The following is a 16689-nucleotide window of genomic DNA, read 5'->3' as shown; positions in this document are numbered from 1 at the left end:
TCTACAAACTACCTCAACACTCAGCTCAAATCTGAGAAAATTAGATAGAAGAAAACACTAATGAAAAAAGCCCTAGAAATTTATCAATAAAAACAAAATAGAAAAGTGACAAAACCAAGCTCACTTCCTACTCCTTGTTCTAAATTAAACTTGAATTTATTTGGGAGGAAATATTTCCCAACTTATTTAGAAAGTGTATTTTAATGTAGTCAGTGAGACCATAATGTGTGGGTAGAGAATCAATTACTGGTCAATAGACCGAGTTTTTTAAAATTAATTTATTTGTAAACAGAGAGAGAATGAGAGAGAAGAGAGAGGGAGAGAGAATGGGTGGACCAGGGCCTAAGTCACTGCAAATCAACTCCAGATACATGAGTCACTTTGTGCATATTGCTTTATGTGGAACCTGGGGAATTGAACCGTGATCATTAGGCTTTGCAGGCAAGCACCTTAACCACTTAGCCATATATTCAGTCCATAATTTTTTTAAAAAACTTTGGAGAACAAGTTTTAAGCTGGATCTGTGGAACAAGCCTGTGACCTCAGTGAGTTGGTAAGCTGAGGCAATAGAATCAAGATAAAAGTGTGACTGGGCAACTTAGTAAGATTCTTTCTCAAAACAAATTTGAAAAGGACTGTGGATTAGTTCAGGAGTAGAGCATTTGGTAGCCTATGGGAGGCCATAGGTTCCATCTCCAGCCCCAAAGGGCTGGGGTGTAAATGAAAAAAATAAGTTTGTTCCACTGTGAGAATGTGTTGTTAGTCTCTTTAACAAAAAGATAAAATAGTCAGGACCCTGGCCTCTGGAAGTCCCTCTACATGTGGCTTTTCCCAGGTGAGACCCCTACCCAGCTGAGAACAATGGCCACATCAGCATGGAGCTGCACCCGTGGAGATGGCCTTCACCCTGCATCTGTCACCTGTACAGTGGGACAGGTACATGCTGCAGCCTAGTTTCACAAAGTGGACAGAGAGGAGTCGTCATTGCTGCTGGCCAGGCTGGGGTAGCTGGACCTACTTGCAAGTAAAGAGCTTTCCAGCTCAGCTGTGTGAGCTCATTCTTTCTCCTGAAAATATTTATAGCCATAAGGAAATTTTCAGCAACCTGGAACCCTCTGCTCATTCAGCAGATGCTTTAGGAAGTTATATTTCTGCTGGTAATCTGAAGAAAAGCGGCAATAGCAGTTAGCAACTTCGTGATATGTTGAGTCCCTGCAGGAGAAACAAATGACTTGCAACTAAAGGTTCAGTTTGACAAATAAGATTATAGCTCAAACGCATTATATGCTCTGTCTTTTACATGACTATTTCTATCTTGAGCACACACTATAGACATATAGGACTTTAATAAATGGAATGCTGTTACAATAAAATAGTATTCTTTTTTAAAAGTTTTGGGCTGGAAAGATGGCTTAGCAGTTAAGTGCTTGCCTGTGAGGCCTAAGGACCCTGGTTCGAGGCTCGATTCACCAGGACCCACGTTAGCCAAATGCACAAAGGGGCGCACGCGTCTGGAGTTCGTTTGCAGTGGCTGGAGGTCCTGCTGCGCCCATCCTCTCTCCCTCTCTCTATCTGCCTCTTTCTCGCTCTGTCTATAGCTCTCAAATAAGTAACACCTTACTCACAAAAAGGGGCAAAGAGCTGAACAGGCAGTTCACAGAAGAAGAAACACAAATGGCAAACACACACTTAAGAAAATGTTCATCATCCCTAATCATCAGAGAAATGCAAATTAAAACAACTATGAGATTCCACCTTACCCCAATAAGGATAGCAAACATCAAAAAATCAAACGAAAATAAATGCTGGCAAGGATGTGGAGAAGCAGGAACACTCATCCATTGTTGGTGGGAATGTAGGATGGTACAACCACTTTGGAAAGCAATATGGAGACTCCTGAAAACGCTGACTATAGAGATACCAGCAGACCCAGTTATTCCCTTACTGGGCATCTACCCTAAAACTTTCAAACCACAGGCCAGAGAGATTTGCTCAACCATGTTTGTAGTGGCTCAATTCATAATAGCTAAGAGCTAGAATCAATCCAGATGTCCATCACTAGAAGAATGGATAACTAAGATGTGGTATATCTACACAATGGAATTCTATACAGCAGTAAGAAAAAATGACACAAAGAAATTTGAGGAAAAATGGGTGAACCTGGAACAGATCATTCTCAGTGAACTTACCCAATCACAGACAAAAAATTGCCACATAGTCTCACTCATCTATAGCACCTAACCAGAATCTACCCAAGATACCTTACATACCCAGCAAGCATCTCATGGACTAGACACTAGGATGGATAGGGAGGGAGGGGAGGGGATTGAAGGGGTGGAAAACACTAATCTAGACCCAAATGGCAATGGAACCATAAAATTCTACTTCCTAAAAGGCAGACCAAATGGCTGAACCTTCACCAAGTCCTTACAGGAAACACCTGAACCACAAGACACTGGAGAGAGTAGGATCAAGTCTAACCTAAACCTTCTACATCTTCCCTCCCTCCATCTCCCTCTCTCTTTCTCTCTCTCTCTCTCTCTCTTTCTCTCTCTCTCTCTCTCTCTCCTCTCTAACACTTGTATATTAGTTATATTTTTCCTCATTTTCTTAGTGGGCACTGACCTGTAACTCCCAGTACCAGCATGTGGCTATCATCCACAATGAGCTTTTGATCAGAGAAACCTATAAGGTTTCCTAAAAGAATGACAGATTTCTGTCAGAGTACTGATGACACACCAAAGTTTAGTGGAAAGACAATATTGCTGAAGACACCATATGCAACTGACATGTAAAATGGAACGGCATGGCTGGAAGCCAGAAGAGAGTCAGTCCTAGACAGTCAGTGTGTCTAGTGACAGAAGGTGCTTCATGGGTGACTGGGGGAAATGATCAATATCTGTCCTAGCAACTCATGGTCTAACCTACTTAGCAACAAATAACCGGTTGTGATGCCCACACAAGTGCAATAGTGGCACACAGCCATAGTGGGGAACCAACTGCTCTTGATTTGGCTAACTGATCCCCTCAGTGGTACGAGACCCATAGCTGGAGCTGGGAAACAAGTCAGAATCATATCCAAACATAAGCCCTCTCTCCAATATCAAGCTCCAATATCCCCCAGTCGCCCATGTAGCACCATCAATCATGGGCTACAAGAGGGCCTACACCTATTAAAAAAAATTTATAGGGACTATAAAAAAAGTAAGAGTTATTTCATTTGTCCTGGAGCTAACTTACTCTTCGTTGGAGAATCTGCTTCTCTTTTTCAGATAGATGCAGATCCTAAGGAGAGAGCTACCCCATCATACCTCAAAAGAGCCCCAGCTGAAACTAAGGAAAATTGGTGAAACAAGCATGGGTGCTGTTTTCCTGATGAACTGGATACCAGCACAAGGGGGAAGGAGACCAACACAGAGAAAAATCAACTCCTACCAAATTAGAGAGCCAGAGCCTCAGAGGCCCCCAACACCTCAGCACTGAAGCAGTCCAAAAATGAACCCAACATAGTTCAGGGAAACTTTGCGGAAGAGGGGGCGGAAAGAATGTCAGAGCCACATGTTGGGTCAGGATATGCAGACACATTTATCTTACCAATAACTGGGGGCTAACTCCACAATGCATGACCCATATACCTCAACAAGGAGGGGACAATGGGGAGGGGGTAGGTCACGGATGAGGCTAAGAATGGTACCAAATTGCCTATATTTGCTGAATAGAAAACTAATGAAAAAAAACCATTTATACTTAAATAAAATAAAATTCACATGTAAAAACTAAAAATAAATAAAAAATCAAATAAGTAAATAAAAATAATAAAAAATTAAAAGTTTTAATTAAATATAAAAATTTCATTTAAAATATTCACATGAGCTCCTCCCACAGCCTCCTTTTCCCCATCTCTAATCTCTAATCTCCCTCCACAGAACCCCTTCTTCTTTATTACTGTTACTTCTTCTATATTTGATGACATTTATTTGCCCTCATTCTTCATTCTACAAGAACTTGCCAGTGGGCCCAATGTTGTAGAGATCTGGTGCAGGCAGAAACAACAGCCTCTGTGAAGTCTTGGATGCAATGACAACCAACATGGGTGGACAACTGACGCCTAAAGCTCCTCTCCATCTTGTCTCTTACGTTCCTTCTGCCACCTCATCCCGTATAGTACCTGAGCCATTGTAAGGTGTGATCGAGATGTCTCCTTAAGTGCTGAACACTCAACTGTCACTTTTCAGCACTTTGGTGAGTTTTGAGTTTCCCCAGCAACCAACATCTGACCAGCACTATAATGTAGGCAAAAAGCATAAAAGTATTTGGAAGGCCATTTGGTGGGCAGGATATATCCATGTAGCAAAATAAATAAATAAATAAACAAACAAAAAAGGAATAGTCCTCCCCCCACTCCCCCCGCCCCACACACTAGGGCTTGTGATCTTTCTAGCCATATGCTAGCCAGGTTTTCAGTGTCAGGCAGGAAGTCTTGCCCATGGAATGGGTATCAAATATAATTAGACAGCAGTTGGTTACCCCCATAATAGACATGTCACTATTGCACTAGTGAGCATATCTTGGCTAGGTGGGCAGTTGTATAATTTTTAGGGTCCATTACTGGTTGAGACCATTGGTGACTTTTCTTCGCCAGCTGATTGCATAGCACTTCCAACACTGTGAGTGCTAGTCTGAGCAGGGAGGAGGCTTCCAGCTCAGTCCTGTGTCCTGCAAACAAAGCATAAAATGCATTATTGATAAGTACTATGATTCCTATTTTTGTTTTGAATAGGCTTTTTGCTATGACATATATAATAAATTGTTATTTGGTGGATAATCCTTTGTCATAATTAATAACCTGGCTTTTGAAAAGCTGAATTTAAATATTAACACTAAATCTGAAAGGATATTAAAAACAGTATACAATGAAAGCCTGAGAAAACCAATTCCATAATTAAAATCAGCTATAATTTTACATTCAAGAGGCCAAAATTTTATATTCAACAGACCAAAAGTAAATTAATAGGTTCTAGGAAATATAGACAATAAGTTCCTCTAGTCCCAAACTAGTGATTTTAAGCATGAGGCTGTACAATTAATGCATTTTGATATTTTCAAATGACTGAATGTAACTTAATAATAACAAATAAAAATTTTAAAAATGATTTCCCATGGGGGTTCTAGAAATCTCTGATTTTTCAATGCAGCTATCCATGGCTTTTTGTGAAAATTTCTTTTTTAAAGATAATATACCACAAAATTTCCTGATTATGCTCACTTTTGTAAACGTGTTAATTAACAACCAAAAGTCATTGAAGCTTCACAACGGCACTGGAATTTTTTCTCATTTGCCTAGAGGAAAACTTTTTTTCTGCGTTGTCTTTGAACAAAAACTAAACCAAATATATTAGTGCAGGTTTTTTGAAATTTCCCAAAGAACTCACTGGGAAATACCACATGACCATACATGTAGCTGATGTTTATGACATTATATACTATATGCATTCTATATTTACATTTCTGGTGGTTGAAAACATTTGCTTCAGTGGGATTGACTTAAGTAGTTTGTTTGGTGCCATAAGGAGACATAAATCTTGTGGTGAGAGCAGACCCAAGAGATAGCATTCTCTTGCACTTCGAAAATGAATAAGTTCATTTCTATGTACTCACCTGGCTTCTGCCTTTCCCAGCTCTCTACTGATCCTTTCTACATACAACAGAATTTTAAGATAATAAGCTTGGGGCAATGAAGTTTATCTCTCTCTCCTGGCCTCCAGCAACCAAGTTGTTCTCTACAGAGTGTTTTCTCTGTAATTCTGGAAATATTTGCACACCCAATGCACATATGTATAGATACCCCTATTTTTTCATAAAACAACAACAAATAGTGTTAATACATGACTCTGTACACTGTTCTGAACTTTTCTTGGATTAATATTATATCTAAGAACACTTTCTGAATCAGTTCTTCTAAGTCACCTTCATTGTTTCCAGTTACTACTATTCCATGAGATGGTCAGGCAATCCTTTGAGTGTTACTAAATGACATTTAAATCAGCAGCTCTAAATTAGAGTAGATTTTGTTCCCTGAGAATATTTGTCTATATCTGGAGAAACTTTTTGATCATCATAGCTTTGAAGAAATTGCTACAGTCACTTTAGCCAATTTGCTTTTAAAATCAACAATTTGTTACAATTGACATTATTTTTACACACTAAAGTTTCTTGACTTCCACATATCAGATATGTGATCCTCTCCTTTTTATTTTTCATTGTTTATGGCATTTTCAAGTTGACTTTTAGATATACAATAGTGTGGTCTTGCCACAGAGAGTAATTGCTGTTTCTCTTTGGTTTCCTTCTTCTACAATCGTGTTTGCATGTACCACTAGAATAACAGCAGACCGCGGTTGAGAGGAGTTGTTAGACTTCTGTGTACTGCTGCTGGAGATCTTTTGAACATGCACTGTGATCGTGGGGTTTGGGTTTGCACTTACATGTGTCTGTGTGTACAAAATAACCTACTTATGAGTGGATATTGAATAGTATTAAATAATTATTTGAAACCTGTAGTGTGAAAGCAGAAAGATGACGAAGTTGGAGGGGAGGGCACAAGAAAAGAGAAATAGAGGAAAAAAATTGTTTGAAACACCATAATGAAACCTAATTATTTGTATTCTAGTACATAATTAAAAAGAAAACAACAGAGCACATGGAAGGACTTTGAACTAGGATTGTTCTTAGAACTTTAAAAACAAGGATTCATTTTATCTTGGTGAATTTGCTATAGAGTAAGTACTACATTAATCCCCATTTTCTAGATAACAGAATGGAGTTGTCTAAGTTTAATGACTTGTCCAACATCATGCACCCAGCAAACAATAGAGCCAGCATCCAAACTCAGATCAGTAGGGTCTGGTGTCTTCATTCTTCATAATGATATCATGTTTCCTTTCTCTGTTCTTTTTAAATTTATTAGTTATTTTGAGATAAAGATTCATTCCGTGACCAAATTCTAACCAAGTTCCTCTGAAACATCTACTGGAAAAGGCCTTCTTATACAGAAATTTCTTGGGATTGAACCATTCTCCCCTGGCATGGGGGTGCCAACGAAGGAAGCTCAGGAGAGTCAGGAAGTCAGCAATTCTGGGAAGAGGCTGCAAAATTACATCCTAAAGATAGATACAGGGAAAGCAACTGCTTGGGGATGGGGATCCAACTGAGCTGCCTGCCAGCCATGTTGTGTGCATCATAGTCTCCCACCAGGCCAACTGCTGGGCGTGCAGCGAGCTCTCCAAATGCTTCACTTATGCTGGCACAGACTTTTCCCTGATGCCTCTGACTTTGCCTTCTCCTTTGTTCCTGTAAGCAACCCCTCCACCCTGTTCTGTAAGTAACCCTTATCGATCCATTGGTTCACTAAAACTGGTTTTGGTGTAACCGTACTGTGATCTATCATCTGTGCTCAATCTGGGGTGCAGACATGTGTTCATGCCTCCCCAGGGGAAAAGTTTCCTGGGGTAGGCCTCAAGTCTGGCCTGAAAATGCTTGAGTAAACAGTGATGTTTGTAGTTTCCCTAGGATGGTACTAACCCCTTAAAGTTCCTATCTGAGAAAAGGCAAGCTTGTTAAATGAATTTGTTGATAGCTTCAGTCCACACCCAAAGATAAATAAGGGTGACTCTGTGGGAGTGCAAAAGTCTAAACCCTCTAGACTCAGTTAACAAGCCCAGGCAGTTGGCATATGAGCCAGCACCTTACCTAACTCTCCTTTCACCTTGATCCTGCTTACTCCTTCTCCCTTTAAAATACCCAGATCATAACTGAATTCTTTTCATAGTCAACTTTTCTCCCTGTGGGCAGTTTTACTGATGAAAACTTGTTGATCCCACATTTACTAGTGCATAGCCCTGTTTTCCTTGGCAGGGACTTGGCATTCTTCATTCAGTTCTCCTTGGTACCATACCAACCTACATCAGCCTCAGCACAGAGGAATACCAACCTGACATCCTGGTCCCTGTTTCCAACTCACCTCACCTGCCAGTTCTTTCCAGGTTTGCCCCATAGTCAGAGAAGCAGCTGCTAGCCTTTTCTGCCTGGAGCCCCAGTCCCAAGCTTCGCTTCATTGCATAAAAGAAGACCATCCTAAATAGTTAGGTTTGGGATTTCAGCTGTCTCATGGCTTTGTTAAAGACAGAATTTGCATTCAGTGTCTTGTGATTTGAAAATTGAGTTTCAAGAGGGGAAGGATGTATCAAAATTATAAGTCTGTTATTCTAAAATCATGTTTAGGACAAAATTCACCAATGACATAGCATCAATATCAACCCTAACTTTGAGTAATTTTGAATGTATTGAAATTAAAATGTTAGTCAGGGACAACCAGTTTTATAATAATAGGACTAGGCCATCTCTGATGACTATATCCTCAAAATGGTTTTGGTTTATTCCACAGAAAATATCACTCAAGTTTGCAATAGAGGATTTAGCTTAGATGTCTGTGGCGTATTACTCTCCTCTCTCCTGGAGATTTAAAATGACATGTAGCTGAAAATAGACTGACCTGAAGAGGAAGCAACCACCCAGTATTTACCATTAAGGGGAGACAGGGTTTGGACAGCATATAGAACAAAGATAAGGTTGACATCAATTGATTCTCTGAGATTGGAGAAGATAAGGACAACAGCTCAAATTTAGTATACTTTACTACAAAGAGCATTTGGGGCACAGAGACACGGATCAGAACTCTAAAGCTCTGAATGAGCACTGAGAAATTACAAATGGAATAATTTAAATGAGTCACATCAAGACTAGTTTTTGTCCCAAATGCAGCAGATTTCAAGTGTGAAATTGTTCATCTTATAATCTTACCAGTCCATTTCTTCATCCATTATCTCATCCATTAGTTTTTGTGATAAGAATGGTAGATAAAAACACAAATGGATCACAGGGGACTATTCACCCAAACTATCTTACCCTAGTATATTATATACCTCTGTACTTGGAAGGAAATCAGGTCTCTCACAGTGTGTGTACATGTATATGCATATAAACTTATCATGATGCATATTGAATACAGAGCTTGGGCGAGGAATAACTATGCCTGGGCCACTGCTGTGATAAATCATGGTGGCAGTAGCAAAAAAGGGAAATTGTGTCTCTAAAAGGCCAAAGGAGGCAATCATTCATCCATGTAGATGTCAAGGTGACATTATCCATTTCTTAGAAAATTAGTAATTTATCATGTTCAAAGAAACCAAATATTTTCTCATTCTTCAAGAAATTGTACATTTCTTCCATAGATCCATTAAATCCATTAAAATACTCATTAGTTCAAAGTGTCAGAATTCTCTGGAAACTGATTCAAATAGCTTGTCAGCAAGCAAGGAGATAGAATATATTGACTTGTGCAAGTTTCCTAGGTAACCATGAGAACTAGCCATGCCCCTGCTAAAGCCACTGGTAAAATTCCCACTTACAAGTGTCCACCCAGAACAAACTCAAAGCATACAGTACTTTTCCTTGTTTAGTATTGTGAAAAAATATTTGGCTTTTCACTTTGAAAGACATTGTTCTAGTGAAAGACTTTGCTTCCAATGAAACAAGAAATGGTGAAATAAAATACATTAGAAAAAAAATAGAATGATGTGATGGTTAATGTCTGGTTGTCAACTTGGCAGGATGTAGAATCACCATGGAAGCAAATCTCTTGGCATGTCTGTGAACAACTTTCTAAATTAGGTAACTTGAGGTGGGAAGATCTACCCTAATTGTGAGCAGCACCCTTCCATAGTGTCATAGGCAGCTTCATATTGCTGGTATGATCTTCCAATCCAGGCACAAGTTATGGGAGGAATGGATTTATTGAAGCTTACAGATCCAAGGGAAATCCCATAATGGTGGAAGAAGCTGGCCTCCTTTCACAGGTCCACACAGAGAGAAATACCACCCAGTGCTATAAGCAAGCACCTCCATGAGCTCCAAGCAGAGCTCTAGCACTCTGCCTATCTTTAGGCTTGAATTTCAGATCCACCCCCAGGAACACTTCTTCCAGCCAGGGCTGCAGATCTAAGCTTTAATAAACTCCTTAATCTACTGGGGGTATCCATTCAAACTACCACACATGGGTTGTGGTCTTGGACTTTATAGAAAGGAGAGCGTGAGCTGAGCTCTCAGCAACCATTGTTCAGTTATGCTGACTCGCTGCTGGACAGAATGAAGGTGAGTAGCTCCTGCCATCATGCCCACTCTGCCATCATGAACTCTACCCTCTGGAAGCATAAGCCAAAAGTAAACCCGTTCATTCTGTAACCTGCTTCTGGTTGAGTATATTCTCCCAGCAGCGAGAGGTAATTGCTATAAAAGGATTATTGAAGCAATATAAAGAAGTTTCTAGAAGACATGAAGTTGGATTTCCTGAAAATGTCCAAGCTGGGAAGTTAAGATCCAAGTTTGGGTTCATTCTTTTTATCTAGATATTTCTCATTCCTGACATTTCTCTGCCCTCTTCCTTTCTTCCTCCTCAACCCCTTCCTTCTGCTTCTCAGTATGTAGGTTTCTCTGGACATGCAGACTTTTGTCTCTTCTTTTTCCTGTCTTACCAGATAGTGTCAACTCTGTAGACTGAGTTCTGCTGTTTTCCTTTGACTTTGACTCCTTTTTTCCTACAAGTAGTTGTGGCTTGCTATGTTGCCCTGTAATTTCTGATTAAACACCCATAGTTCAGGTTACTGAGGGAACAATCTGATGGTCTCTTACCAACCATAATGAATGACTTTTGGGAGCTATTAACTGTGTCAGTCAGCTTTCTGACACTAGCAAAATGCCCAAGACAATCATCTTACACATGAGAATAAGTTTATTTTGGCTCACAGCTCATGATCAGCTGACTCCATTGTGTAAGTGGCCTGTGCCACCTGCCACACAGGCAAACAAACAGGAAGTTGTTCTTAAACTATGCTTTATTTAGAGAGCCAGCAATCTGAGAAGACAGTGGAGGCCTCTGACTGGATGACACCCAGCTTGAGGATGACTCAGAACAAACTATTAGTAGTGTATATGTGCTTAGCTGCATATACTATCCACATGTGGATTACTTCCTACAGAACGAAGTACACTGTGCTCTTATCTTATAAAGTGTGGAGTGCCCCACCACTGTGCCCTGTTACTAGCACATAGTCCTGCACATAGTAGGTATCCAAAAATGCATGTGTATGGTAAAGGAGAGCTTTTATGCCTCCAGGGTAGACATAAAAAGATTAGTCCTTCTTAAATTTCCAGTGCAGGAGCTCAAGACTTTGCACATGTTGGACAAGCACTCTGCCACAGAGTAGTCCTTGCTGGAGCTCCAGGGCCATTACAATGGGTAGTTAAGGCTGAAAGCACAAGGAGGAAGTGGGAGAGTTCTTAGAGATCCAAGCTCTGGGGTGCAAGCTTGGCCTCCTTTCCCAGAACACCATTTAGAGTAGCATTTACTCTGCATGGTGCTTCAGAAGGCTTCACAAACAGCCTCTGGCCGTCTCACCAGACTCAAGTTAATGTCAGGTGGGTGCACTGCCTAGCATCTCCCAGAAAGAGGATGATACTACATTAAGACCTGAAAAGGTGGGCCAGAAATAAAGGTTTCGTGACACAGTGGAATGAGAGCAGGTGAGTAGAGGCCTCCTTTCCTCCCGTGTGCCCCTGAGTCTACGAGGCCTCTGCCTCGGGGGAGTTTGAGGAGACATTTCTGCCTTTTGGAAGTATAAGAATTGGCTCTGAATGTCACATGCAGAATTTTCAATTTTATTACTTTTATCAAAGTGAGGTTTGTGGACTTATCCGCATCAGTACCACCCAGTACTTTGTATGATGCAGATTCCTGAACCCAGGCCCACATGAATGAATAAAAATTATCTAAGTGTGGACTCTGAGACTTTAAATTGACTTACTCATGTAGCCTCAGGTATTTTCATTTTTTTTTCTAACAGAAGTCCCTTCTCAATTAACTACCTTATTTTTTTGATTATGCAGATTGGCAGCATCAGGCAATGATCTGTCTTCCTGAAAGTACCAAGAAAAATGCGTTCAACCCAGTGCTCTCGCTCTGAAGCTCTTGGTGCAAGGGGTGTATGGCACTCTAGTGCAAGCAGCAGCTGACACAGGACTTTGGCGTCAATACCTGACACTAGGCTCCTCCTGTTCCTGGAATTTTCCCACTGAAATAGTGAAATCCCCTTTTACTCCAGAGGGTATCACCTTTTCACTGGACCAGAATCTATGTTGCATGGCTTCATCTCACTTTGTATCAAATATCATCTGTGTTTGACTCAAGGAGGTGTGCCAGTGGTCTCTGGGAAGCCTTCAGAAGTCAATACAGCCAAAATTCAAGAGTAAATGACATGGCTTTAAAATGATCAACTTGATAAAAACAGTAGACAGTGGTCTCCTGAGCTGAATCAGAGCCACAAGGGCAGTCCTTCCCTACATATATAAATGTTCGAAATCACACAGAGAATATCCTCCTTGTGCCAAGAATGTTGATTGTCCCATGAACTTGTTCTGCTCTTGAAGAGGCAATGGGAAGTAGCAATCGTGACCAGAAAGGTTAGCAGCTGCCACACACTCCCTAACCAGGCTCCAAGGAGAAAACTAACCTGCCTTGTTTTTTAAGAAAATGCAAAAAAAAAAAAAAAAAAAAAAAGAAAAGAAAAAAAAAACACTACTCATCCATGTCATGCGTATCACATGATTAGATTCCAGAACTTATTCCAGAGATTGGATAACAGATAGAGGTCCCTGGGGTAATGGTGGCATGCTTAAATTGAGTAGCGAGGTCTGGAAAACAGAAAACCATCTTGATCACCTGAGGCCATCTGGAAAGGCTGGAATAACAACAGGGAAAATGAAATGCAGTCCCAGGCAAATGGTGATATAGGTATCACATTTGAAATGTTTTGGGTTCCAAGCCTTTGAGCGAGTGCTTCTTGCATGCCTGGGTCTGACTGCTGTAGTAACTGGCAGTGAGACAGAGTCCCTTCTCAGCCAGCCAGCTGCTGTCTGTTTTTCACGGACTGTTTGGCAGGATCTGTCCTTTGATAGATACAGCCTCATGATATCTGGTACCAAGACTTGATTTGAAACCAAATGGAAAAGAACCAAACAGTTGGGAAACATCCAGGTGTTTCTGGAGTTACATTGATATTCTCTCTGTTAGCATGAGAGATGAGGGAAGTTGACCTCAAACAGTAACCATGCATTGCTCATGAAAATATTAGAAAGGAAGAACAGGCTGCAAAAAGTAATGGAACCCAAGTCATTTAAGTACAGTTAATTTTTTTTTGTTGTTTATTTTTACTTATTTATTTGAGAGTGACAGAGAGAGAGAGAGTGAGAGAGAGAAAGAGAGAGAGAGAAAATGGGTGCATCAGGGGGTCTAGCCACTGCAAACAAACTCCAGATGCATGTGCTGCCTTGTGCATCTGGCTTACATGGATCCTGGGGAACTGAGCCTTGAACCAGGGTCTTTAGGCTTTCACAGGCAAGCATTTAACCACTAAGCTATTTCTCCAGCCCCATTTAAGTACATTTTTTAAAGTCATTTTGCAAATACCGAGGATTGAACTAGGTGTCCCACATGCTAACTAAGTGCTTGATCCTCAGGTCTTCTTAAATTTTTATTTACTTTTTATTGCATTGTTTGTTACTTTTTTATTTTTATTTTTCTGAGACAAGATCTCACTTAGCTGCCCAGGATGGCCTTCACCTCACCTGACCTCAGCCTCCCAAGTAACTTGAGATTACAAAACTGCACCACCAGGCCCAGTTTAAATATATTATTTTAAATTACCTATAGAAGGTCCAAAGAGTAGGTAGGGATAGGGAATTGTAACTTTTATGGTCAGTGTATTTATTTAATTCGTGTGAATCTTCCTTCAAGATAAAATGTATCCAAAGACCAATGGCCATCAGTAAGCACCCTGGAAGGACTGGCATATTACTCCTTAAAATTAGCTACACGCGCAGAATGACTTGTTTGCTTAATTAACCCAGTTGTTTTTGTCCATTCTGTAATGAATGGCAGTGATAATGGACTCAGATTTGATTCTGAAAACATCTCATTCAGATACTACTGCTGGCCTCTTAGGGCACTAATATTGCTGTTCACCTATATTCACTTGGAGTAAATATAATCATCCTTCATTATGCACGTATTAAGTGTCCAGAAACACCTTCTCAGCAACGGCTTTATTCAAATGCCATGTTAGTGATGCATGCATGTAAACTCAAAGTGAAAATAAAAAAAAAATGTCATCATGGATCAAAGAAGTAATCCTCACAGTTAATAAAAATAGAATTGCAAAAACAAAATAAGTCCTGAGCCATGCTGTTTTCTCTTTCGTCAGGCCCGTCACAAGAGATCTAGTTCATTCCTGTCTCTTGCCCAGAGCTGCTGTGAGGGAAGTAGCAGCGAGCTGGCCTTGGGCATGAACAAAAGGAAACACACTGGGAGAGCATGGAACGGCCTGAAAGCAGAGTATGCGCACCCGGAGTAGGAAAGTTGGGGACTTCGAATCAGGACAATCAAGATGGGTCATGGAAGTTAGAGGAGTTGGAAAGGGTGACCCAGAGCGGGGAAGTATGCAGGCTTCAGAGCAAGAAGATATTTTCTAATGAAACTAATTTCCCAAGCATGCAGAATATGCATGACTTGTTAAAGGAAAGTTGTGGAAGGTGAGGCCCAGCATCAAGCACACTACCCTCTTAAAAGGCCTTTACAAGTTCTCGTTTCTCTGATTGGATCGCAGCTTTGTCAAAATAAGAATGAGAATGAGGCATACAAGTGGAAAGAAATGAGACACCTTGGTGACCATAATTAAAGTTTAAAAAGAAAGGAAACAAAAGGTGACTCAGGAGCAATGAACACTTCTTTATTCCACCTAACAGAAGACTGCGCAGAAAATGAACATAGGAGAGTTGAAATTTAAAGAATAGCATGCCAAAAATTGTGTGATACATAATCTAGGGTAAAAAATAAAGAAAACATTTGTAAGTGGTTTAAATGAAACTAAAACCTAAGAGCAAATATGTTGCTGACATAGCTTGGCAATTCTAAGAGACAACTCCAGGAACTCACTACGGTTTACTTCTCTTTGATGAGTAGGCATTCTTTTTTGTTTTGTTTTGCTTTTTGAGGTAGGATCTCACCTAGCTGACCTGGAATTTACTATGTAGTCACTATGTAGTCTCAGGGTGGCCTTGAACTCTTGGCGATCCTCCTAACTCTGCCTCCCATGTGCTGGGATTAAAGGCATGTGCCACCTTGCCCAGCAGACATTCATTTTTCATTTTTAACAGCAGATAAACAAAAACCTTCCTTCTCCTTTTTATTATCTTCCTTCTCCTTCATCTTATTAATTATTATGAATTGGGTGGTATAAAGAATGTGAGGATTCTCTCACATAATGTCAAAATGGTGAGATTTGCAATGAAGTATAGGAAGGTAAGGATTTTCCATTGTTATTTTTCACTATTTTATTTTTTTTAATTAATTAATTAATTTATTTATTTGAGAGCGACAGACACAGAGAGAAAGACAGGTAGAGGGAGAGATAGAGAATGGGCGCGCCAGGGCTTCCGGCCTCTGCAAACGAACTCCAGACGCATGCGCCCCCTTGTGCATCTGGCTAACGTGGGACCTGGGGAACCGAGCCTTGAACCAGGGTCCTTAGGCTTCACAGGCAAGCACTTAACTGCTAAGCTATCTCTCCAGCCCATTTTTCACTATTTTAGACAGAGTCTCAAGTAGGCCATGTTAGCTTGGCACTAACTAGGTACCTGAGGATGCTCTTTAATTCCTGATCCTCCTGCCTGTACCTCCCAGGTGCTGGGATTACAGGTGTGCATTACCACACCAATACCAGACAGGTTTTCTGAAGGATTTTTGTGTTGATATGTGTAATGTTTTTTTCTCTAGGAATGTCAGTTAGAACTACTGTACTGAGAAGTGTTTCTAAATGGGCAGAGTTAGAGAGAAATGTGCAAGCATTGGAAAGGCACTAAAAGCATGTTAGCTTTCTAGTGACCGGGCTCACCACCATGTACACATGTACTCCCTTCTCTTGCAAGCACATGTCTGGGAGCTCCTTATGGTCCACTGATGGTGAGATGAGAACTCACATGGCACAGCACATTGCCTAGCTGTTGCCATTCTTCATGTCCCTCCTGACTCTCTTTTTCCTCTGGGACTGTACAACATTTCTTCTTGATCACATAACATATTTGAAAATATGATCCTCATCCCACAATGTGACCTTGCTTGGTGTCTTGCTTGAATAGTGAAAATTAAAATAAGGGGTATTTTGGTTTTTTTTAATATTTATTTATTTGAGAGAAAGAGACAGAGAAAGAGAGACATAGACAAAGACAGTGAGTATGGGCACACCAGGGCCTCTTGCTGCTGTAGACTCCAGATGCATATAGCACTTGGTGCATCTGGCTTTACATGGGTACTGGGTTCTTCAACCTGGGCTTCCAAGCTTTGCAAGCAAGCACCTTTCACCACTGAGCCATCTCTCTTGCTCAATTAATTAGTAATTTTTTTGGATGGTTCCTTTTATTTTTTTTAGTGCAATATCTCCAGGTGAGTAATGATCTTAAATTAAGATCTGTATTTTTGAGTAGATGTAAGTTTATGTAAATCTAAAAATTAATACAGTCTAA

Source organism: Jaculus jaculus, chromosome 5 (genome assembly GCF_020740685.1).
Source record: "Jaculus jaculus isolate mJacJac1 chromosome 5, mJacJac1.mat.Y.cur, whole genome shotgun sequence".
In the NCBI taxonomy this organism is placed as follows: domain Eukaryota; kingdom Metazoa; phylum Chordata; class Mammalia; order Rodentia; family Dipodidae; genus Jaculus; species Jaculus jaculus.
This window is presented reverse-complemented; position numbering follows the sequence as displayed.